The sequence below is a fragment of the Lissotriton vulgaris genome, chromosome 12 (assembly GCF_964263255.1).
Source record: "Lissotriton vulgaris chromosome 12, aLisVul1.2, whole genome shotgun sequence".
Lineage (NCBI taxonomy): Eukaryota > Metazoa > Chordata > Amphibia > Caudata > Salamandridae > Lissotriton > Lissotriton vulgaris.
The window spans coordinates 54,887,705-54,913,158 of record NC_141700.1 but is presented as its reverse complement, the minus strand read 5'-3'; the positions used below and the strand labels follow the sequence as shown (position 1 = coordinate 54,913,158).

At 51.2% G+C, this 25,454-nt stretch overlaps 4 non-coding genes across 4 annotated transcripts; 2 read left to right on the top strand and 2 right to left on the bottom strand.

Moving 5' to 3' along the window:
* Positions 1-2,199: 2,199 nt before the first annotated feature.
* On the top strand, positions 2,200-2,271 carry TRNAG-UCC (transfer RNA glycine (anticodon UCC)). The gene has a single exon. It is a non-coding gene; the product is annotated as a tRNA-Gly (tRNA).
* A 507-nt stretch (positions 2,272-2,778) lies between these two features.
* TRNAV-CAC (transfer RNA valine (anticodon CAC)) lies at positions 2,779-2,851 on the bottom strand. The gene has a single exon. It is a non-coding gene; the product is annotated as a tRNA-Val (tRNA).
* A 2,082-nt stretch (positions 2,852-4,933) lies between these two features.
* On the top strand, positions 4,934-5,005 carry TRNAG-UCC (transfer RNA glycine (anticodon UCC)). Its single transcript has one exon. It is a non-coding gene; the product is annotated as a tRNA-Gly (tRNA).
* Positions 5,006-5,418: 413 nt separating this feature from the next.
* TRNAV-CAC (transfer RNA valine (anticodon CAC)) lies at positions 5,419-5,491 on the bottom strand. Its single transcript has one exon. It is a non-coding gene; the product is annotated as a tRNA-Val (tRNA).
* Positions 5,492-25,454: the final 19,963 nt, after the last annotated feature.

The window sequence follows — 25,454 nt, the reverse complement described above, 5'->3', positions numbered from 1 at the left end:
TCCCAGAGTGAAATTGTATCTATTAAACACATAGAGCATTGCTTTCAATGGAATAACGTGTACATGCTTCCATTAATAAAGGGTATGCCTGTTTTATTTTGGGCATCCCAACTCTTTAAAACCCTCACTTCCGAAGATGGGTTTTGTGTTTATTCTGTGTTTACAGTGAGGTTTGAAATTCTTCTAAAATCTAACTGCCCGGCTGATACTTGGGGAACATTGTTATATATCAAAATGAATTTGCAATTAAGATTGATAAAACATTTCCATGACACAGAGGGAATAGTGATTCCACATTGTTTAAATTACATTTAAATATGTAATGTTAGATTTCATCTCCAAACAAAGTCTTTCTTCCATTCTATCAACTGAGGATATTAGCACCATTTGGGCAAAATTGCCCCCTATTTAAAATCTGAATGCAGTTAATGCAGTAAAATTTGACCAACCAATTAACTGTTACAAAGTGTTAGAATCTCAGTGGAAATCCACACGCAACATTTTATTTGGTTTCCTTGAGCTAGAAACATTTTATTGATGAAATATTCAAATTACGTAGCAGATGGCAAATTACACGGTAAGTGTGACAAATCCTTTCTTACGCAGATAGTGCGATAGCCATAGAATTACACAGACCCAGGAATTTAAGGCACATTTTTAACAGTGAAAAATGCAACACAGCTGGTCACTGTTTGTCTTTTTGTAATAATACCAGTGCAATCGTTTTGTCTAGCAGTCCTTTAACAACTCCTTGCCAAAACTATTTTGAGTTAGAATTTTTTATTTCTACCATTAATTTTTATAATCCTGATTGTATCTGTAACTTGTTAGTGTGTACATTCCATCATGTGTGCCTTTTGAAACTTACTTGGTTCTATTTTAAAGTGAGCCAGAAAGCTTTGGGTGAAGTTTGCGCTATCTAAAACTACATTAATTAATTAATTAATTAAATAAATACGTATATAAATAAATAAATCGGGTAGCTTGCAACCCTAAAGTCACCTCAAATCACGTAGGGTGACAGAAGAAATATAAACAAACAGTAGAGCACCAATGAGGATTGGATATATGGAAAGAAGATGGAACCTTGTGCATGGAGTTGCCTTCCATCTATCCATAGAATGGGAGTATCACACAGGACACAACAATAATGTTCAGTGGGGAGTTTAGCTGTGTGATCAGCTGGAGGGGTGGGGCAGGAGATGATAGGAGACTTGAGAGGAGGGACGGTAAGGAAATGAAGAGGATGATGTGATTTAAGATCTGATAAGATGATTGCTCTTTGAGAGGTAACCTGGCAGGCCAGAGTAAGCCCTGCTAAGCAAGAAACTTGGTTTGTCCTCTGTCTTCAAAAAGTCAAGGTCATACCTTTGATGAAAAACAACGTTTCTCTAATAGGTACATTGACCTGTTGTGTGCCCACAGCCAAAGAGGGGTTTTAGAGAAGGGACTATTCTTTTCATGTCATATGGACTTGGACTTCTCGGAGGACAGAGGTATCTTGATGGAGGAGTCTTTAAATGGATATTGAAGAATTAGCATTTGCACTCTCCAAAGATATTGTGTATTAAGAGTCCTCAAGCTTGATTTATTAGCTGCCTGCTCCTGTGAGGATCATTTTGTGTTGATGTAGCCAGGGATGGAGTTGCTCAAGGACTGGACACACCAAGACATCTGCCCTGTTCTAGTATTTTGCTCAGGACAGCTATTGTGAAAATGCATGAAGGAAACTTAGACGGTTGAACCACTTGTGCATTGACCTAGGAAATGTGAGAGCTTTGCTCTTTGTCTTCTTTGGATAGCCTACACCTAAAATAAACATTTAAAAGCTGCAAACTGTATTGTAGTTTTATACTGAAATTCACTTTCAATCCCACATGGTCACCAGCTAGTCCTCATCTAAAACAATTTAGCATGGGCTACACCCTACATTGTATTAAAGTGCCCCAATCGAACATGGACACCAAGTCGGGTTCAAAAGGCGACGGTAATTATAGTCCAATCCAAAATGGCCGCTACGTTGGCCTGATTTTAAGAATGTAACAAAAATGTCTAGAGTAGACTGAGTGCTTGCAAAATATCTCCCTGTCAAAATCGTAGAACTGCCCACACACCCCTGTTTATTCAAAAATAGAAACGACCAGTGACGTTCTTTGGTGTATCCAAAAAACCTGTTCATCGAGTGCTAAAGCCAAGCAGGCGTTGGTGGTATAGTGGTGAGCATAGCTGCCTTCCAAGCAGTTGACCCGGGTTCGATTCCCGGCCAACGCAGCAACATTTTTTTTTAAATATTTGCATGTGAATTATTTCATTACACTTATTTGCAATGCGTTTCACAGTATTTAGTTTCGTTCACGGTTATTTTAACATTTTCATTTATCTCCATTTTACTATTTTCACTTTCACTAGAAGTAATTCAGAAGTCAAATATCTGAATACATTAATGTTCACTCGCATATATTTTATTATTTTTCATGTATTTTGGAGGTCCGTAAGCAGTTTGCCTATGAGCTATATGTGGAATACTGTTCGCGTGTATATATTTTTTTACGTCACGTTGTTTATATTTAATTAAGGTCTTTCCTTGCTTTTTGGAAGAATACATTTTCAGTCTTCTCTGACTGTATTTTCACAAGGGAATACATCATTCAGAATAAAGCTACTTTTAGTAAGATTTTTCAAAGCAGCATTGCATTTAAATTAAAAGTACTAAAATCATGACAATTATTTGGTTTAAAAAATGGCAAAATGCTCATAATAGTAATATGCAAAATGTAGTGTTTCCGCCCGGGATCGAACCGGGGACCTTTCGCGTGTGAGGCGAACGTGATAACCACTACACTACGGAAACTGATGTCCTCTATCGCCCTGTCACTCTGAATTAATTGTAGATAAACATGTATGTCATGGTCGTATCTATTATTTTAGCATTTATTCATTCTGATTTATAGTAGATCATAATGATGACAAGTATTACCATTCAAGATGCTCAAGTGAAAACATCAACATAAAGTCTCAGAGCTGTGTCCACGGAAGACTTGCTATCACCATTGTCCTAAGAGTAGAGGTACTCTTCTAAGGGGGCTAATGGAAGATTTACCATCAAAGTGCTAAATCCACACAAGGAGCATTTATAGTGAGTTACGCCCTGGTTATATTGACCTACAGGTGAGCTATGCAGTGGGTGAATCAAACTTATGGGCCTGGCACCACTGCACCTGCTGCACCCTTGATGATTATGTCCCAGATTTGAGGTGGCCTCCCTCTGCTCTCAGACTTCTAACTAACCCCAGTGGGCCACTGAAACCTCCTCCAGCTCTTCACTGGGATTTCCTCAGATGGACGAGCAGAACCTCTAGTCATTCTTCAGACTAGTACCCCAAAACCCAATCTCTCCCCAGACACCCCCTGAAGCCTTCCAACTCAACCTTTCTTCCATTTTTGTTACTAATCCCAAGGCTGTCTCTTACTCCTCACATGCCTGCCCATGCCTCCTACCCTCAAACACAGGTTATGACATAATTATAACAAAATATAATAGCATGTGTACCACAGACAGTCTAAGCCAACTCATCCCTCTTCAAGGCTTAAATTACAGAGTGCCTAAGTCATTTAGCACCAACAGCCATCACAGAACATCCAACTCACATCCCCGAACATGTGCGCCAGGCGTTTCCAACATAGTGAGGTCACGATTCATACCAGATTTTATTATAGGATTACCAATAAGGGAGTACACGAGCTCCATTTGAATAAATCAAATATACATTTATCTTAGAGCATAGTCGAGGCAAAAATCTGGAGTACACCATGTAAAAGATGTTAATTTCTAGTACCTTGATTTAAAAAAAAGCTTTACTTTCACTTTTAATGAATGGGGCTTTACTTCTAACTCTAACATTATCTCCCATCCCAAAAAGGCAATTGCAAGACTAACGAAAAGATTATCTGAAAATTCGAGCTAAAAACTTATATTGAGTACTTTACTTGGGACTTTCATCGGGAAATAGTATTTCAAAAGGCAGAATTAAAAAAAATGCCCAGTATATTTGGCTGTAAAGTGAGGATACCTTTCGAAGATTTGAACCTAATCTAAGAGCTAAACGATTGAAAATGTGATGAAATGGCATCCAAATAGGAGTATCTCGCAATCTGTCCTCAGAGTATTGTGACCGTTCAACAGAACTCTATGAAAAGTAGAGGAGCCAACGCTGTGCTGTGTACAGGGCTGAGGATCACACGGTGGAGGTTCTAACACTGAGCTGTGTCCAGGGCTGAGGATCACACGGTGGAGGTGCTAACACTGAGCTGTGTCCAGGGGTGAGGTACACACGGTGGGGGAGCCAACACTGAGCTGTGTCCAGGGGTGAGGATCACACGGTGGAGGTGCTAACACTGAGCTGTCTCCAGGGTCGAGGTGCACACGGTAGAGGTGCCAACAATGAGCTGTGTCCAGGGCTGAAGATCACTCGGTGGAGGTGCTAACACTGAGCTGTGTCCAGGGGTGAGGATCACACGTTAGAGGTGCCAACGCTGAGCTGTGTCCAGGGCTGAGGATCACACGGTAGAGGTGCCAACAATGAGCTGTGTCCAGGGGTGAGGATCACATGGTGGAGGTGCTAACACTGAGCTGTGTCCAGGGGTGAGGATCACATGGTGGAGGTGCTAACGCTGAGCTGTGTCCAGGGGCGAGGTACACACGGTAGAGATGCCAACGCTGAGCTGTCCCCACTCTTGCTGGAGTAACTGCGCAGCCCCCTGGGTACAGTCACTCGTGTCGTCCTGTTCTAAAGCTTGAGATGTTTGCACGGAGCTGTTCGCTGCAGAATGAAATGATATTCACTACCATTGTAAATAAGAGGCTCGATAGAATGTAGAGTGCACTGAGTGTACAACGATTAGATCTGCGTGTGAAGCTAAGTGCTGCATGCAGGCGTTGGTGGTATAGTGGTGAGCATAGCTGCCTTCCAAGCAGTTGACCCGGGTTCGATTCCCGGCCAACGCAGCGATACTTTTTATCCTACATTTTGTTAAAATATTTATTTTAAATTATTCCTGTTACAAATTAAATATAAACGCTTACTAGGTTACACACTTCCTCGATTTTTTCTTCATATTTCATACTCGCTTGGTTCATATTCTCAATGAGTTTACTTTCCATATAGTTTTTACTGTGACAATTAATCGAACTAAATTGCTCAATATGATGTTTTTGTGCGTTTCGCGTCATTTGCGTTCCTATTTGTAATATAAACGCTTTATATTTTATTAAATGTGCATGTCGACGTATTTGTTTAATTGGAGCCCTAAGTTGTGTTTTTCTCATCAGCAGTATTATTTGTTACGGTTTGAATACATTTAACACATCTCTAAAAAAACACACATTTTAATACATAAAAACATATATTTATAAAATGTTGTTTCCGCCCGGGATCGAACCGGGGACCTTTCGCGTGTGAGGCGAACGTGATAACCACTACACTACGGAAACTCATGAATACGCAACCGCACCAACTTTTTAAGAGCGACAATCAGAGAACAAGCATTGGAAATGCAATAGGTTTTGTAGTAGGAAAGTTAGAGCTATAGGTGTTATTTTATTTTTATTTTTTTATTTATGTTTTTTTTCTAAATAGCTAAATTAATAGCTTTCTTCTTTACAAAGGCACTAGTTATAATTTTTGTAAATGTGACACCTCTAGCATTTGTAAAGCAACATGTTTAGTATGTACGTGACTTATATGTATTGATATAAAAAAAATCAATGGCTTTTAATTTTTTTAAATAATTAATACGTAAATAAAATGCATTTTATTTTATATTGCTATTAGCTTAAACTTTATTAAATATATTTAGTGAAGATTATGTTTATTTTATTGTGGCGAAAATCCAAGAACAGAAGTGCATTTTTAAGATTTAGTTTGACATTTTGAATACATTTTGTAACATTGGCAAAACATATTTGAACTATTGATGCTGTGTTGGCGCTGAGTGATGCTGTAATGCTGTGCTGCTGAGTGATGCTGTTGCGCTGAGTGATGCTGTGGCGTTGAGTGATGCTGTAGCGTTATATGACGCTGTGGCGCAGAGTGATGCTGTTGCGCTGAGTGACATTTTGACATTGAGTGATGCTGTTGCGCTGAGTGATGCTGTGGCGCTGCGTGATGCTGTGGCGCTGAGTGACGCTGTGACACTGAGTGTTGATGTGGTATTGAGTGGTGCTGTGCTATTTAATTGTTTTGTTGCGTTGACTGTTGTTGTGGCGTTGATTGGTGCTGAGTGATGCTGTGGCGTTGTTTTTGTTTGTGGCATTGAGTTTGTGCTATTGAGTGTTGCTGTGGCATAGAGTGATGCTGTTGTATTAAGTGATGCTGTGGCATTGAGTGATGTTGTAGCATTGAGTAATGCTGTGGCATTGTGTGGTGTAGTGTCATTTAGTGTTGCTGTGGCATTTAGAGGTGCTGTGGCATTGAGTGGTGCTGTGGCGTTAGGGTGTTGTGTTTGAGGGTGTATTTGGAGGATGTAGTTGTTGTTGGTGAGTTGAGGAAATGAGTGTTGGTGTTGTTTAGGATGTGTGATGGTGAGTGTGCTATTGCATTTTTAGTGTATGAGGGTGAGTGAGGATGTGTGAGGGTGAGTGTATATGGTGAGTGAGGGTGTGTGAGGATGAGGTGCTGAGGGTGTGAGGGTGTGAATGAGTGAAGGTGTGAGGGTTTGAATGTGAGTGAGGGTGTGTGAGGGAGTTTGTGGGTGTGTGGGTAGGTGAGTGTGAGTGTTTGAGTGAGTTTTTGAGGAAATTAGTGTTTGTGTTGTTTAGGATGTGTGAGTGTGCTAGAGCCTTTTTAGTGTGTGAGGGTGAGTGAGGATGTGTGAGAGTGAGGGTGAGTGAGAATGGGTGAGGGTGTAAGGCTGAGGTGTTATGAGGATGTGAGGGTGAGGATGTGAGGGTGAGGTGTGTGAGTGTTTGACGGTGTGTGAGTGCTTGATGGTGTGTGAAGGTGAGTGGTGTGTGAGGGTGATGGTGTGAGATTGTGATGGGGTGTTAGGCCGATGGTTTGATGGTGAGTGTTTTTTTTGTGTTTACGTGACTTAGATGTATTGATATTGTAATTAGCTTTTTTTTGTTAAAATAATTAATAGTTAAATAAAAGTGATTGTAATTTATAATGGTAATAGTTTAATTTTTTGTAAATAACTGTAGTGAATATTATGTTCAGTGTATTTTAGTGGGACGAAAATCAAAGAACAGAAGTGAAATTTTAACATCTTTGTTGACATTTGTAATAAAGCTTGAAACATTGAGAGAACATATTTGAACCAGCGAAGGTGTGGCGATGCTGAGTTATGCGGTGGTTGCGCTGAGTGATGCTGTTGTTAAGCTGAGTGATGATGTATTTTGCCCTGAGTGATGCTGTGGTTGCACAGAGTGATGCTGTTGTTGCGCTGAGTGATGCTGTGTTTGCGCTGATTGATGCTGTGGTTGAGCTGAGTGATGCTGTTGTTGTGCTGAGTGATGCTGTACTGGTGCTGAGTGATGCTGTGGTGGTGCTGAGTAGTGCTGTGGTGGTGCTGTTTGATGTTGTGGTGGTGTTGAGTGATGCTGTGGCGGTGCTGAGTGATCCTCTGGTGGTGTTAAGTGATGCTGTGGTGGTCCTGAGTGATGCTGTGGTGGTGCTGAGTGATGCTGTGCTTTTGAGTGATGCAGTGGCATTGAGTGATGCTGTGGTGTGGCGTAATGCTGTTGCTTTGATCGATGCTGTTTTTTTGTTGTTTCTGTGACGTTGAGTGAAGCTGTTTTTTTTTGGGCATTGATGGATGCTGTGCATTGAGTGGCGCTGTGGCGTTGAATGGTGCAGTGGTGTTGTGGTTGTGGTGTGTTGTGGCATTTTGTGGTGCTGAGTGATTTTGTGGCGCTGAGTGATGCTGTGGCATTGAGTGGTTCTGTTGCGTTGAGTGTTGCTGTGGTGTTGAGTGGTGCTGTGGTGTTGAGTGACGCTGTGGCATTGAGTGAGGTGTGTGAGGGTGATGGGGTGTGAGGGTGATGGGGTGTGAGGATGATGGGGTGATGGTGAGTGATGGTGTGTGAGGGTAATTGGGTGAGGGTAAGTGGTTGTGTGTAATGGTTATTGTGTGAGTGATTGATGGTGTGTGAGGGTGAGTGGTGTGTGAGGGTGATGGGGTGTGAGGGTGATGGGGTGTGAGGGTGATGGTGTGATGGTGAGAGATGGTGTGTGAGGGTAATTGTGTGAGGGTGAGTGAGGGTGTGAGGGTGAGTGAGTGGGGGTGACTGTAAGTGTGTTGTATGTGTGTGTGTTGTTGTGTTGTTGTGAGCTTGTGTGTGTGTGGCTGTGTGAGTTTGTATGTGTGTGCGTTTTGATTACCGAATTTTGCATAGTCCTAGAATTAGTCCCTTTTCCCTTTTTTTTCAGTGCGTAAAAATGGCGGACGCTACCCTGTGCCATAACGCTACCTATGTTATTTAGGTTAGCGTTCTAGTTTATTTTGCAGATTTACCTTGGATTTTGATTGACGTGTATTCCGTCCAATCAAATTGCAACGTTTTCTTACGTAGCGTTGCAATTGCGTCACGTTAATTGGGAAACTTCCAGATCTTCAGGAACCGGCGTATGTGTAAGGCGCGTCGTGCTTCCCGCGTTGTAGCCGCGTCGTTTGACAGGTAAGTTGTCAATCTAATCTTTTTTTGTGTTGTTTACCTAGTGTTTCTTTACTATATATATATTTATTAGGTTTTGTAATGTTTAGTAATGTTTTTTAAAGAATTTACTTTGCGATCGTACTTGGCTTGTGTATGTACCTATTGTACTTTTATGGAATGTTTCTAATTTCCCTTAGTTAATGTATTTTTGCTTACTTTTATGTAATGTATGTTATAAAGAAAAAGTTTTGGGATGTACTCTTTCTACATGTTGCTATATTTGTTTAGTTGACAATGTGTTATTTAGACGGTACTTTCTTTTATTGTTCCTTGTGTTTTGGTGTTGATTAAATTGTATTTATGTTTTCTTTTTTGTTTTGTTTTCGGTATACTTTCTGAATTTCGCCCACCTTTAAATATTTCTATTTATTGTAATGGTACGTAAAAGCTATATTTGCTGTATATTTTGAAACCTACATGTTTTGCTGCTTTTGAGCAGCAATTCCTTATGTATGTTTTTGTAAGTACTATAACATTTTAAAGCAATACTTATGGAGTGTAAGCTTATACTTTTCAAAACCTGTATTTTGTTATTAAAAAGAAATGTTATGTTTTCAATACCATTTGAATGACTTTAAAGTAGTATGTATGTTAATTAATGGTCAAGTATACATATGAAGCCACCTTTATTAATTGTTTAGATTTTTTTGGTTACTTTGAGTGGAATACTTTATTGTAGTTTTGGAAGAATTGCAATTAGGCTGTGAAGTCTTGTGCTTTTGTGATTACGCACTTTGTTTGTGTTTTGGATTTTTACCAACATTGTTTAATAGTTTATTTTCCCTTACTTTAGTGAGTGCTTTATGTTGTGAATTTGTGTCCTTTAGATGGCTTTGTCCACTTTTAAATTGTTGTATTATTTGCTGTGTATTCAGATGTTTCCCCATTTTGTGTGCATTTATGTTTTTTGTTGAAAAAATGTTTTATTTTACAATCCCTTTCTGCATTTTTGTGTATTAATTGCTGCACTGTCCTCGCGATGCATTACGTTTTAATTTTTGAATAGCTACAAGTGTGTAATCCGATTTTTACTTATTAAAATAAATGTTGCCTAACTCTATTTATGTGTGGAGTTGGAGGGTGGAGTTGTAGTTGGAGGGTAGAGTTGTAGGGTGGTATTGTAGTTATAGGGTGTAGTTGGAGGGTGGACTTGGACTGTGTGAGTGTGAGGGTGAGTGGATGTGAGGGTCCGGGGATGTGAGGGTGTGTGATGGTGTGTGAGGGTGATTGAGGGTGACGGTTTTAGTATGAGTGAGGGTGTGAGTATTGTGAGGGTGTGTGAGGATGAGGGGGTGAGGGTAAGAGGGTGTGAGAGTGTGTGATGATAGGTGTTAGTGAGTGAAGCTGAGAGTTTGAGGGTGAGTGTTGTGAGGGTGTGAAGGTGAGTGAGGGTGTGCGAGTTTGAAGGTTGAGTGTGTGATTGTGGGTGAGGGTTTCTGAGGGTGAGGGTGTGTGAGGGGGTGAGAGGGTGATGTTGAGTGATGGTGTGTGAGGGTGTGAGGGTGAGTGAGGGTGTGTGAGGGTGAGGGAGTTGAGGTTGTGAGTGAGGTTGAGGGTGTGTTGGTGAGTGATGGTGTGCGAGGGTGTGAGTGTGATTGAGGGTGTGAGGGTGTGTGAGGGTGTGAGGGTGTGTGAGGGTGTTAGGTAGGGTGATGATGAGTGAGGGTGTGTGAGGCTGAGGGTGAGGGTGGGTGAGGGTGTGAGTGGGTGTGAGTGTGAGTTGTTGTGATGATGCTTTTAAGTGATTATTTTTTATCCGTGAATATTGTCACAGAGACGTACAGGCATTAGAACAGCAAAGCACAGGGACAAGGAAGCATATGTAGCATGAGATCCGAAAAGGGAAGTGAAAGAGAGATAGGGATAGGAAAGTAAGGCAGAGAATGTGAAACACGGGTGACCCAATACAGGAAGATGAGGATAGATAATAAGTGTATCCAGCAGGTGTTTGGGACAATTATATCTTGTAAAGAGCACATTTGTTTGTGAAAAAATTGACATGGGGTGTTGAAAATTAGAACAGATGGACTAGTAATATACATGTGAGTGTGAGTGTGTTGCATGTTTTTTTTTAGTTTAAACGTGTTTGTGTATCTTTTATATGTACGTATTTGCACAGTGTGTTGATGTATAGTGTTGTAACGTTTTTAATAACGTTTTTTTTTTTTAAATGGCAGACGCGATGTGTGCCCTTTACGTTTGTTACGTTGTTGTTTTAGCGTTCTAGCTTTTGTTGAGATTTTGTTATTAGTTGAGGTATGACGTGTTCAAATTAGCATATCCCAAATGCAACTTCACAACTGATTAGAATCTTGACAACGGTGCTTAAAGCACTCTAGCATCCTGTAGTTTCGTTTTCACAAGACTTAGTCTGTGAATAGAAGAGTAGGCCGAGCGGTACAGACGGATTGGTGGGGGGTGGGGGGGGGGGGGGAGCATTTAGTCAACTGGATGGGGGTGAAGCTCTGTGGTTGTTTTGTTTGTAAAAATCACGCTCCCTTATGACCTAAAAGACATAGTGTAAAATTTTGCATGCAGTTCTTGTTGCAAAGCATCCGAAATGTTATAAAAACGTTAATTTAATGACGCCAACATAGTAATTAATTTTTATTTGCAAGACTCTAGATAAAATCCTAAAAATATCCATCGGACGCTGGAGAGGGAGGAGGGGGGAAAGAGTAGGAAAGCTGAATGGGAGAGAGTCGAAAGAGTATGAAAGCTGAATGGGAGTGAGTCTGTGAGTTTCATTTAGTTTGTACACAAGTCTGTTTTTAAGTAAGGCTGTGGTGAGTGTGTTTATGTGAAATGAATTGGAGAGTGATGAGCGCATGCTGGAGAGTGTTTGTGTTTAGTATGCAGCAGAATTTTATGTTTGTGTGTGTTAATCGTGTTATAAGTGTAAGGTGAGGCTGTGGCCACAGTGATCCCCTAGCATGCTGTAGAGGGAGGGGGTCCCTAGCACGCTGTAGAGGGAGGGGGTGAAAGACTAGGCATGATGAATGGGAGTGAGTCTATGTGTTTAATTTTATTTCTACACAAGTAGTTTGTAATGAGAGCTAGCCATCCCTACAGTGACTCGAAGTTGTTAGCTTCTGATGCAAACCTCGAGCCTAGAGTATGAATGTATCCAATGTATGCTGAGAGGCGGCCAGGAGGGGAGAGACGGCCCGGCGGCGATTTTAGTTTGAAGTGGTTTGCATGTTTTTTTTGGGACTGTATGAGCGTGCTGGAGAGAAAGGAGAGAGGCGGCCAGGAGGGGAGAGACGGCCTGGCGCCCGTCAAAGCGAAAGCCGTGGCAGTGAATAAATTAGGGGAGGAGAAATGCCTGAGGCACAGCGCATGCTGGGGATAGCCGTGGGAGGGAGCCTTGTCGCTTTCATGTGCACGCGCTTGTAATGTCAATGCGCTTGCGCATTGAGCTTGAATTTCACGGGCACTGCAAGGAATCACCATGGAATCGCAAGTTGGTTAAAGTCTGTTTAAGCCCCCATAGTCTCGCAAGCTCAATGCGCATGCGGATTTACAGGCGAGACCTAAAAACTCGGACAATCAGTGGATACAGCTCAGAGTTCCCAACTCTGGACTTCTCAGAATATAGCAGCGACCCCTGAGGTAACACCCAGGAGCTGGCAGGCGGTAGAGGGGCCACATGTCACGGCTGAGCTCTTTATAAGGTACAATTGCTAAAACTGAGCTGTGAGTGCATGGGGTTGTGCTGCTTCTACTGCGCTATGCACGGGGCGGGGCCTTGGTGGTGACATCAGCTTATTAAAAGGGTAGAGAGGCTAACACTTAGCTGAGAAGGAAGTGTCAATTCAGAAAAATGCTCAGGAGGAAAGTGATAACAGGTAAAGGTGCTTATACTGCAAATTGCCCAAGTAGAGGTGCTTACACAGAGCTCTGTCCTGGTCAGAGGTGCTTTCAAGGAGCTGTGACCGGGATAGAGGTGCTGAGCTCTGACCAGGGTAGAGGTGCTGAGCTGCGACCAGGACAGAGGTGCTGAGCTGCGACCAGGCTAGAGGTGCCGAGATGCGACCGGGATAGAGGTGCCGAGCTGCGACCGGGATAGAGGTGCTGAGATGCGACCAGGATAGAGGAGCTGAGCTGCGACCAGGATAGAGGTGTTGAGATGCGACCGGGATAGAGGTGCTGAGATGCGAACGGGATAGAGGTGGTGAGATGCAACCGGGATAGAGGTGCTGAGCTGCGACCAGCATAGAGGTGATGAGATGCGACCGGGATAGAGGTGCCGAGCTGCGACCGGGATAGAGGTGCTGAGATGCGACCAGGATAGAGGTGCTGAGATGCGACCGGGCTAGAGGTGCTGAGATGCGACCGGGATAGAGGTGCCGAGCTGAGACCAGAATAGAGGTGCTGAGATGCGACCAGGATAGAGGTGCTGACCTGCGACCAGGATAGAGGTGTTGAGATGCGACCGGGATAGAGGTGCCGAGCTGCGACCGGGATAGAGGTGCTGAGATGCGACCGGGATAGAGGTGCTGAGATGCGACCAGGCTAGAGGTGCTGAGATGCGACCAGGGTAGAGGTGCTGAGCTGCGACCTGGCTAGAGGTGCTGAGCTGCGACCAGGATAGAGGTGCTGAGCTGCGACCGGGATAGAGGTGCTGAGCTGCGACCAGCATAGAGGTGCTGAGCTGCGACCAGGCTAGAGGTGCTGGAATGCGACCAGGCTAGAGGTGCTGCGCTGCAACCTGGCTAGAGGTGCTGAGCTGCGACCAGGATAGAGGTGCTGAGCTGCGACCTGGCTAGAGGTGCTGAGATGCGACCAGGATAGAGGTGCTGAGCCACCACCGGTATAGAGGTGCTGAGCTGCGACCGGGATAGAGGTGCTGAGATGCGACCAGGATAGAGGTGCTGAGCCGCGACCAGCATAGAGGTGCTGAGATGCGACCAGGATAGAGGTGCTGAGATGCGACCAGCATAGAGGTGCTGAGCCGTGACCAGCATAGAGGTGCTGAGATGCGACCGGGATAGAGGTGCTGAGATGTGACCAGGCTAGAGGTGCCGAGATGCGACCGGGATAGGGGTGCCGAGCTGCGACCGGGATAGAGGTGCTGAGATGCGACCAGGATAGAGGTGCTGAGATGCGACCAGGCTAGAGGTGCTGAGATGCGACCAGGCTAGAGGTGCTGAGCTGCGAGCTGGCTAGAGGTGCTGAGCTCTGACCAGGGTTGAGGTGCTGAGATGCGACCAGGCTAGAGGTGCTGAGCTGCGGCCGGGGTAGAGGTGCTGAGATGCGACCAGGCTGGAGGTGCTGAGCCTCGACCGGGATAGAGGGGCTGAGCTGCGACCTGGCTAGAGGTGCTGAGATGCGACCGGGATAGAGGTGCTGAGCCGCGACCGGGATAGAGGTACTGAGCCGCGACCGGGATAGTGGTGCTGAGATGCGACTGGGATAGAAGTGCTGAGATGCGACCAGGATAGAGGTGCTGAGCTGCGACCGGGACAGAGGTGCTGAGCCACGACCGGGATAGAGGTGCTGAGCTGCGAATGGGATAGAGGTGCTGAGCCGCGACCGGGATGGAGGTGCTGAGCTGCACCTGGGATAGAGGTGCTGAGATGCAACCGGGATAGAGGTGCTGAGCCGCGACCGGGATAGAGGTGCTGAGCCGCGACCGGGATAGAGGTGCTGAGCCGGGACCGGGATAGAGGTGCTGAGCCGGGACTGGGATAGAGGTGCTGAGCTGCGACTGGGATACAGGTGCTGAGCCGCCACCGGGATAGAGGTGCTGAGCTGCCACCGGGATAGAGGTGCTGAGCCACCACCGGGATAGAGGTGCTGAGCTGCGACCAGGCTAGAGGTGCTGAACTGCGACCGGATAGAGGTGCTTAGATGCGACCGGGATAGAGGTGCTGAGCCGCGACCGGGATAGAGGTGCTGAGCCGCGACCGGGATAGAGGTGCTGAGCCGCGACCGGGATAGAGGTGCTGAGCTGCGACCAGGCTAGAGGTGCTGAGATGCGACCAGGGTAGAGGTGCTGAGCTGCGACCTGGCTAGAGGTGCTGAGCTGCGACCAGGATAGAGGTGCTGAGCTGCGACCGGGATAGAGGTGCTGAGCTGCGACCAGCATAGAGGTGCTGAGCTGCGACCAGGCTAGAGGTGCTGGGATGCGACCAGGCTAGAGGTGCTGCGCTGCGACCTGGCTAGAGGTGCTGAGCTGCGACCAGGATAGAGGTGCTGAGCTGCGACCTGGCTAGAGGTGCTGAGATGCGACCAGGATAGAGGTGCTGAGCCGCCACCGGTATAGAGGTGCTGAGCTGCGACCGGGATAGAGGTGCTGAGATGCGACCAGGATAGAGGTGCTGAGATGCGACCAGGATAGAGGTGCTGTGCCGCGACCAGCATAGAGGTGCTGAGATGCGACCAGGATAGAGGTGCTGAGATGCGACCAGCATAGAGGTGCTGAGCCGCGACCAGCATAGAGGTGCTGAGATGCGACCGGGATAGAGGTGCTGAGATGTGACCAGGCTAGAGGTGCCGAGATGAGACCGGGATAGAGGTGCCGAGCTTCGACCGGGATAGAGGTGCTGAGATGCGACCAGGATAGAGGTGCTGAGATGCGACCAGGCTAGAGGTGCTGAGATGCGACCAGGCTAGAGGTGCTGAGCTGCGAGCTGGCTAGAGGTGCTGAGCTCTGACCAGGGTTGAGGTGCTGAGATGCGACCAGGCTAGAGGTGCTGAGCTGCGGCCGGGGTAGAGGTGCTGAGATGCGACCAGGCTAGAGGTGCTGAGCCACGACCGTAATAGAGGGGCTGAGCTGCGACCTGGCTAGAGGTGCTGAGATGCGACCGGGATAGAGGTGCTGAGCCGCGACAGGGATAGAGGTACTGAGCCGCGACCGGGATAGTGGTGCTGAGATGCGACTGGGATAGAAGTGCTGAGATGCGACCAGGATAGAGGTGCTGAGCTGCGACCGGGATAGAGGTGCTGAGCCACGACCGGGATAGAGGTGCTGAGCTGCGACCAGGCTAGAGGTGCTGAACTGCGACCGGATAGAGGTGCTTAGATGCGACCTGGATAGAGGTGCTGAGCCGCAACCGGGTAGAGGTGCTGAGCTGCGACCGGGATAGAGGTGCTGAGCCGCGACCGGGATAGAGGTGCTGAGCTGGGACTGGGATAGAGGTGCTGAGCCGCGACCGGGATGGAGGTGCTGAGCTGCAACTGGGATAGAGGTGCTGAGATGCAACCGGGATAGAGGTGCTGAGCCGCGACCGGGATAGAGGTGGTGAGCAGCGACCGGGATAGAGGTGCTGAGCCGCGACCGGGATAGAGGTGCTGAGCCGGGACTGGGATAGAGGTGCTGAGCTGCGACTGGGATACAGGTGCTGAGCCGCCACCGGGATAGAGATGCTGAGCTGCCACCGGGATAGAGGTGCTGAGCCACCACCGTGATAGAGGTGCTGAGCTGCGACCAGGCTAGAGGTGCTGAACTGCGACCGGATAGAGGTGCTTAGATGTGACCGGGATAGAGGTGCTGAGCCGTGACCGGGATAGAGGTGCTGAGACGCGACCGGGATAGAGGTGCTGAGCCGCGACTGGGATAGAGGTGCTGAGCTGCGACTGGGATACAGGTGCTGAGCCGCCACCAGGATAGAGGTGCTGAGCCGCCACCTGTATACAGGTCCTGAGCCACCACCGGGATAGAGGTGCTGAGATGCGACCGGGATAGAGGTGCTGAGCTGCGACCAGAATAGAGGTGCTGAGATGCGACCGGGATAGAGGTGCCGAGCTGCGACCTGGATAGAGGTGCTAAGATGCGACCAGGATAGAGGTGCTGAGATGCAACGAGGCTAGAGGTGCTGAGATGCGACCGGGATAGAGGTGCCGAGCTGCGACCGGGATATAGGTGCTGAGATGCGACCACGATAGAGGTGCTGAGCTGCGACCAGGATGGAGGTGTTGAGATGCGACCGGGATAGAGGTGCCGAGCTGCGACCAGGATAGAGGTGCTTAGATGCGACCAGGATAGAGGTGCTGAGATGCGACCAGAATTGAGGTGCTGAGATGCGACCAGGCTAGAGGTGCTTAGATGCGACCAGGCTAGAGGTGCTGAGCTGCGACCTGGCTAGAGGTGCAGAGCTGTGACCAGGATAGAGGTGCTGAGCCGCCACCGGGATAGAGGTGCTGAGCTGCGATCGGGATAGAGGTGCTGAGATGCGACCAGGATAGAGGTGCTGAGCTGCGACCAGCATAGAGCTGCTGAGATGCGACCAGGATAGAGGTGCTGAGATGCGACCAGGCTAGAGGTGCTGAGATGCGGCCAGGCTAGAGGTGCTGAGCTGCGAGCTGGCTAGAGGTGCTGAGCTCTGACCAGGGTAGAGGTGCTGAGATGCAACCAGGCTAGAGGTGCTGAGCTGCGACCAGGCTAGAGGTGCTGAGATGCGACAAGGCTAGAGGTGCTGAGCATCGACCGGGATAGAGGGGCTGAGCTGCGACCTGGCTAGAGGTGCTGAGATGCGACCGGGATAGAGGTGCTGAGCCGCGACCGGGATAGTGGTGCTGAGATGCGACTGGGATAGAAGTGCTGAGATGCGACCAGGATAGAGGTGCTGAGCTGCGACCGGGATAGAGGTGCTGAGCCACGACCGGGATGGAGGTGCTGAGCTGCGACTGGGATAGAGGTGCTGAGCCGCAACCGGGATAGAGGTGCTGAGCTGCAACTGGGATAGAGGTGCTGAGATACGACCGGGATAGAGGTGCTGAGCCGCAACCGGGATAGAGGTGCTGAGCCGCGACCGGGATAGAGGTGCTGAGCCGCGACCGGGATAGAGGTGCTGAGCCGTGACCGGGATAGAGGTGCTGAGCTGCGACTGGGATACAGGTGCGGAGCTGCGACTGGGATACAGGTGCTGAGCCGCCACCGGGATAGAGGTGCTGAGCCACCACCGGGATAGAGGTGCTGAGCTGCGACCAGGCTAGAGGTGCTGAACTGCGACTGGATAGAGGTGCTTAGATGCGACCGGGATAGAGGTGCTGAGCCGCGACCGGGATAGAGGTGCTGAGCCGCGACCGGGATAGAGGTGCTGAGCCGCGACCGGATAGAGGTGCTGAGCCGCAACCGGGATAGAGGTGCTGAGCTGCGACTGGGATACAGGTGCTGAGCCGCCACCAGGATAGAGGTGCTGAGCCACCACCTGGATAGAGGTGCTGAGATGCGACCGGGATAGAGGTGCCGAGCTGCGACCTGGCTAGAGGTGCTGAGATGCGACCAGGATAGAGGTGTTGAGATGCGACCGGGATAGAGGTGCTGAGCTGCGGCCGGGATAGAGGTGCTGAGATGCGACCGGGATAGAGGTGCTGAGATGCGACCAGGCTAGAGGTGCTGAGATGCGACCAGGGTAGAGGTGCTGAGCTGCGACCTGGCTAGAGGTGCTGAGCTGCGACCAGGATAGAGGTGCTGAGCTGCGACCGGGATAGAGGTGCTGAGCTGCGACCAGCATAGAGGTGCTGAGCTGCGACCAGGCTAGAGGTGCTGAGATGCGACAAGGCTAGAGGTGCTGCGCTGCGACCTGGCTAGAGGTGCTGAGCTGCGACCAGGATAGAGGTGCTGAGCTGCGACCTGGCTAGAGGTGCTGAGATGCGACCAGGATAGAGGTGCTGAGCCACCACCGGTATTGAGGTGCTGAGCTGCGACCGGGATAGAGGTGCTGAGATGCGACCAGGATAGAGGTGCTGAGCCGCGACCAGCATAGGGGTGCTGAGATGCGACCAGGATAGAGGTGCTGAGATGCGACCAGCATAGAGGTGCTGAGCCGCGACCAGCATAGAGGTGCTGAGATGCGACCGGGATAGAGGTGCTGAGATGCGACCAGGCTAGAGGTGCCGAGATGCGACCGGGATAGAGGTGCCGAGCTGCGACTGGGATAGAGGTGCTGAGATGCGACCAGGATAGAGGTGCTGAGATGCGACCAGGCTAGAGGTGCTGAGATGCGACCAGGCTAGAGGTGCTGAGCTGCGAGCTGGCTAGAGGTGCTGAGCTCTGACCGGGGTAGAGGTGCTGAGATGCAACCAGGCTCGAGGTTCTGAGCTGCGACCAGGCTAGAGGTGCTGAGATGCGACAAGGCTAGAGGTGCTGAGCATCGACCGGGATAGAGGGGCTGAGCTGCGACCTGGCTAGAGGTGCTGAGATGCGACCGGGATAAAGGTGCTGAGCCGCGACCGGGATAGAGATGCTGAGCCGCGACCGGGATAGTGGTGCTGAGATGCGACTGGGATAGAAGTGCTGAGATGCGACCAGGATAGAGGTGCTGAGCTGCGACCGGGATAGAGGTGCTGAGCCACGACCGGAATGGAGGTGCTGAGCTGCGACTGGGATAGAGGTGCTGAGCCGTGACCGGGATAGAGGTGCTGAGCTGCAACTGGGATAGAGGTGCTGAGATACTACCGGGATAGAGGTACTGATCCGCGACCGGGATAGAGGTGCTGAGCCGCGACCGGGATATAGGTGCTGAGCCGCGACTGGGATAGAGGTGCTGAGCCGTGACCGGGATAGAGGTGCTGAGCTGCGACTGGGATACAGGTGCTGAGCCGCCACCGGGATAGAAGTGCTGAGCTGCCACCGGGATAGAGGTGCTGAGCCACCACCGGGATAGAGGTGCTGAGCTGCGACCAGGCTAGAGGTGCTGAACTGCGACCGGATAGAGGTGCTTAGATGCGACCGGGATAGAGGTGCTGAGCCGCGACCGGGATAGAGGTGCTGAGACGCGACCGGATAGAGGTGCTGAACGCGACCGGGATAGAGGTGCTGAGCTGCGACTGGGATACAGGTGCTGAGCCGCCACCGGGATAGAGGTGCTGAGCCACCACCTGGATAGAGGTGCTGAGATGCGACCGGGATAGAGGTGCCGAGCTGCGACCTGGATAGAGGTGCTAAGATGCGACCAGGATAGAGGTGCTGAGCTGCAACCACGATAGAGGTGTTGAGATGCGACCGGGATAGAGGTGCCGAGCTGCCACCGGGATAGAGGTGCTAAGATGCGACCAGGATAGAGGTGCTGAGATGCGACCGGGATAGAGGTGCCGAGCTGCGACCGGGATGTAGGTGCTGAGATGCGACCAGGATAGAGGTGCTGAGCTGCGACCAGGAAAGAGGTGTTGAGATGCGACCGGGATAGAGGTGCCGAGCTGCCACCGGGATAGAGGTGCTGAGATGCGACCAGGCTAGAGGTGCTGAGATGCGACCAGGATAGAGGTGCTGAGCTGTGACCTGGCTAGAGGGGCTGCGCTGCGACCTGGCTAGAGGTGCTGAGCTGCGACCAGGATAGAGGTGCTGAGCTGTGACCTGGCTAGAGGTGCTGAGATGCGACCAGGATAGAGGTGCTGAGCCGCCACCGGGATAGAGGTGCTGAGCTGCGACCGGGATAGAGGTGCTGAGATGCCTCCAGGATAGAGGTGCTGAGCCGCGACCAGCATAGAGGTGCTGAGATGCGACCAGGATAGAGGTGCTGAGATGCAACCAGTATAGAGGTGCTGAGCTGCAACCAGTATAGAGGTGCTGAGCTGCGACGAGCATAGAGGTGCTGAGATGCGACCGGGATAGAGGTGCTGAGATGCGACCAGGATAGAGATGCTAAGATGCGACCGGGAAAGAGGTGCCGAGATGCGACCGGGATAGAGGTGCTGAGATGCAACCAGGATAGAGGTGCTGAGCCACGACCAGCATAAAGGTGTTGAGATGCGACCGGGATAGAGGTGACGAGCTGCGACCGGGATAGAGGTGCTGAGATGCGACCAGGATAGAGTTGCTGAGATGCGACCAGGCTAGAGGTGCTGAGATGCAACCAGGCTAGAGGTGCTGAGCTGCGACCTTGCTAGAGGTGCTGAGCTGCGACCGGTATTGAGGTGCTGAGCAGCGACCAGCATAGAGGTGCTGAGCTGCGACCAGGCTAGAGGTGCTGAGATGCGACCAGGCTAAAAGTGCTGAGCTGCGACCTGGCTAGAGGTGCTGAGCTGTGACCAGGATAGAGTTGCTGAGCTGCGACCTGGCTAGAGGTGCTGAGATGCGACCAGGATAGAGGTGCTGAGCCGCCAACGGGATAGAGGTGCTGAGCTGCGACCGGGATGGAGGTGCTGAGATGCGACCTGGATAGAGGTGCTGAGCCGCGACCAGCATAGAGGTGCTTAGATGCGACCAGGATAGAAGTGCTGAGATACGACCAGCATAGAGGTGCTGAGATGCGACCAGGATAGAGGTGCAGAGCCGCGACCGGGATAGTGGTGCCGAGCTGCGACCGGGATAGAGGTGCTGAGATGCGACCAGGCTAGAGGTGCTGAGATGCTACCAGGCTAGAGGTGCTGAGCTGTGAGCTGGGTAGAGTTGCTGAGCTCTGACCAGGGTAGAGGTGCTGAGATGCGACCAGGCTAGAGGTGCTGAGCTGCGGCCGGGGTAGAGGTGCTGAGATGCGACCAGGCTAGAGGTGCTGAGCATCGACCGGGATAGAGGGGCTGAGCTGCGACCTGGCTAGAGGTGCTGAGATTCGACCGGGATAGAGGTGCTGAGCCGCAACCGGGATAGAGGTGCTGAGCCGCGACCGGGATAGTGGTGCTGAGATGCGACTGGGATAGAAGTGCTGAGATGCGACCAGGATAGAGGTGCTGAGCTGCGACCGGGATAGAGGTGCTGAGCCACGACCGGGATAGAGGTGCTGAGTTGCGACTGGGATAGAGGTGCTGAGCCGCGACCGGAATAGAGGTGCTGAGCTGCAACTGGGATAGAGGTGCTGAGATGCGACCGGGATAGAGGTGCTGAGCCGCGACCGGGATGTAGGTGCTGAGATGCGACCAGGATAGAGGTGCTGAGCTGCGACCAGGAAAGAGGTGTTGAGATGCGACCGGGATAGAGGTGCCGAGCTGCCACCGGGATAGAGGTGCTGAGATGCGACCAGGCTAGAGGTGCTGAGATGCGACCAGGCTAGAGGTGCTGAGCTGTGACCTGGCTAGAGGTGCTGCGCTGCGACCTGGCTAGAGGTGCTGAGCTGCGACCAGGATAGAGGTGCTGAGCTGTGACCTGGCTAGAGGTGCTGAGATGCGACCAGGATAGAGGTGCTGAGCCGCCACCGGGATAGAGGTGCTGAGCTGCGACCGGGATAGAGGTGCTGAGATGTGTCCAGGATAGAGGTGCTTAGCCGCGACCAGCATAGAGGTGCTGAGATGGGACCAGGATAGTGGTGCTGAGATGCAACCAGTATAGAGGTGCTGAGCTGCAACCAGTATAGAGGTCCTGAGCTGCGACGAGCATAGAGGTGCTGAGATGCGACCGGGATAGAGGTGCTGAGATGCGACCAGGATAGAGATGCTAAGATGCGACCGGGAAAGAGGTGCCGAGATGCGACCGGGATAGAGGTGCTGAGATGCAACCAGGATAGAGGTGCTGAGCCACGACCAGCATAGAGGTGTTGAGATGCGACCGGGATAGAGGTGACGAGCTGCGACCGGGATAGAGGTGCTGAGATGCGACCAGGATAGAGTTGCTGAGATGCGACCAGGCTAGAGGTGCTGAGATGCAACCAGGCTAGAGGTGCTGAGCTGCGACCTTGCTAGAGGTGCTGAGCTGCGACCGGTATTGAGGTGCTGAGCAGCGACCAGCATAGAGGTGCTGAGCTGCGACCAGGCTAGAGGTGCTGAGATGCGACCAGGCTAAAAGTGCTGAGCTGCGACCTGGCTAGAGGTGCTGAGCTGTGACCAGGATAGAGGTGCTGAGCTGCGACCTGGCTAGAGGTGCTGAGATGCGACCAGGATAGAGGTGCTGAGCCGCCAACGGGATAGAGGTGCTGAGCTGCGACCGGGATAGAGGTGCTGAGATGCGACCTGGGTAGAGGTGCTGAGCCGCGACCAGCATAGAGGTGCTTAGATGCGACCAGGATAGAAGTGCTGAGATACGACCAGCATAGAGGGTCTGAGATGCGACCAGGATAGAGGTGCAGAGCCGCGACCGGGATAGTGGTGCCGAGCTGCGACCGGGATGGAGGTGCTGAGATGTGACCAGGATAGAGGTGCTGAGATGCGACCAGGCTAGAGGTGCTGAGATGCTACCAGGCTAGAGGTGCTGAGCTGTGAGCTGGGTAGCGGTGCTGAGCTCTGACCAGGGTAGAGGTGCTGAGATGCGACCAGGCTAGAGGTGCTGAGCTGCGGCCGGGGTAGAGGTGCCTTAGATGCGACCAGGCTAGAGGTGCTGAGCATCGACCGGGATAGAGGGGCTGAGCTGCGACCTGGCTAGAGGTGCTGAGATTCGACCGGGATAGAGGTGCTGAGCCGCAACCGGGATAGAGGTGCTGAGCCGCGACCGGGATAGTGGTGCTGAGATGCGACTGGGATAGAAGTGCTGAGATGCGACCAGGATAGAGGTGCTGAGCTGCGACCGGGATAGAGGTGCTGAGCCACAACCGGGATAGAGGTGCTGAGTTGCGACTGGGATAGAGGTGCTGAGCCGCGACCGGAATAGAGGTGCTGAGCTGCAACTGGGATAGGGGTGCTGAGATGCGACCGGGATAGAGGTGCTGAGCCGCGACCGGGATCGAGGTGCTGAGCCCCGACCGGGATAGAGGTGCTGAGCTGCGACCGGGATAGAGGTGCTGAGCCGTAACCTGGATAGAGGTGCTGAGCTGCGACTGGGATACAGGTGCTGAGCTGCCACCGGGATAGAGGTGCTGAGCTGCCACCGGGATAGAGGTGCTGAGCCACCACCGGGATACCGGGATAGAGGTGCTGAGCTGCGACCATGCTAGAGGTGCTCAACTGCGACCGGATAGAGGTGCTTAGATGCGACCGAGATAGAGGTGCTGAGCCGGGACCGGGATAGAGGTGCTGAGCCGCGACCGGGATAGAGGTGCTGAGCCGCGACCGGTATAGAGGTGCTGAGCTGCGACTGGGATACAGGTGCTGCGCCGCAACCGGGATAAAGGTGCTGAGCCGCCACCGGGATAGAGGTGCTGAGCCACCACAGGGAAAGTGGTGCTGAGATGCGACCGGGATAGAGGTGCTGAGCTGCGACCGGCATAGAGGTGCTGAGATGCGACCGGGATAGAAGTGCCGAGCTGCGACCTGGATAGAGGTGCTAAGATGCGACCAGGATAGAGGTGCTGTGATGCGACCAGGCTAGAGGTGCTGAGATGCGACCGGGATTGAGGTGCCGAGCTGCGACCGGGATATAGGTGCTGAGATGCGACCAGGATAGAGGTGCTGAGCTGCGACCAGGATAGAGGTGTTGAGATGCGACCGGGATAGAGGTGCCGAGCTGCGACAGGGATAGAGGTGCTGAGATGCGACCAGGATAGAGGTGCTGAGATGCGACCAGGCTAGAGATGCTGAGATGCGACCAGGCTAGAGGTGCTGAGCTGCGACCTGGCTAGAGGTGCAGAGCTGCGACCAGGATAGAGGTGCTGAGCTGCGACCGGGATAGAGGTGCTGAGCTGCGACCAGCATAGAGGTGCTGAGCTGCGACCCGGCTAGAGGTGCTGAGATGCGACCAGGATAGAGTTGCTGAGCCGCCACCGGGATAGAGGTGCTGAGCTGCGATCGGGATAGAGGTGCTGAGATGCGACCAGGATAGAGGTGCTGAGCCGCGACCAGCATAGAGGTGCTGAGATGCGACCAGGATAGAGGTGCTGAGATGCGACCAGCATAGAGGTGCTGAGAGGCGACCGGGATAGAGGTGCTGAGATGCGACCAGGCTAGAGGTGCCGAGATTCGACCAGCATAGAGGTGCTGAGCCACGACTGGCATAGAGGTGCTGAGAGGCGACCGGGATAGAAGTGCCGAGCTGCGACCGGGATAGAGGTGCTGAGATGCGACCAGGATAGAGGTGCTGAGATGCGACCAGGCTAGAGGTGCTGAGATGCGACCAGGCTAGAGGTGCTGAGATGCGACCAGGCTAGAGGTGCTGAGCTCTGACCAGGGTAGAGGTGCTGAGATGCGACCAGGCTAGAGGTGCTGAGCTGCGACCAGGCTAGAGGTGCTGAGATGCGACCAGGCTAGAGGTGCTGAGCATCGACCGGGATAGAGGGGCTGAGCTGCGACCTGGCTAGAGGTGCTGAGATGCGACCGGGATAGAGGTGCTGAGCCGCGACCGGGATAGAGGTGCTGAGCCACGACCGGGATAGTGGTGCTGAGATGCGACTGGGAGAGAAGTGCTGAGCTGTGACCTGGATAGAGGTGCTGAGCTGCGACCGGGATAGAGGTGCTGAGCCACGACCGAGATGGAGGTGCTGAGCTGCGACTGGGATAGAAGTGCTGAGCCACGACCGGGATAGAGGTGCTGAGCTGCAACTGGGATAGAGGTGCTGAGATGCGACCGGGATAGAGATGCTGAGCCGCGACCGGGATAGAGGTGCTGAGCCGCGACCGGGATAGAGGTGCTGAGCTGCGACTGGGAAACAGGCGCTGAGCCGCAACCGGGATAGAGGTGCTGAGCTGCCACCGGGATAGAGGTGCTGAGCCACCACCGGGATAGAGGTGCTGAGCTGCGACCAGGCTAGAGGTGCTGAACTGCGACTGGATAGAGGTGCTTAGATGCGACCGGGATAGAGGTGCTGAGCCGCAACCGGGATAGAGGTGCTGAGCCGCGACCGGGATAGAGGTGCTGAGCCACGACCGGGATAGAGGTGCTGAGCCGCGACCGGGAAAGAGGTGCTGAGCTGCAACTGGGATACAGGTGCTGAGCCGCCACCGGGATAGAGGTGCTGAGCCACCACCGGGATAGAGGTGCTGAGATGCGACCGGG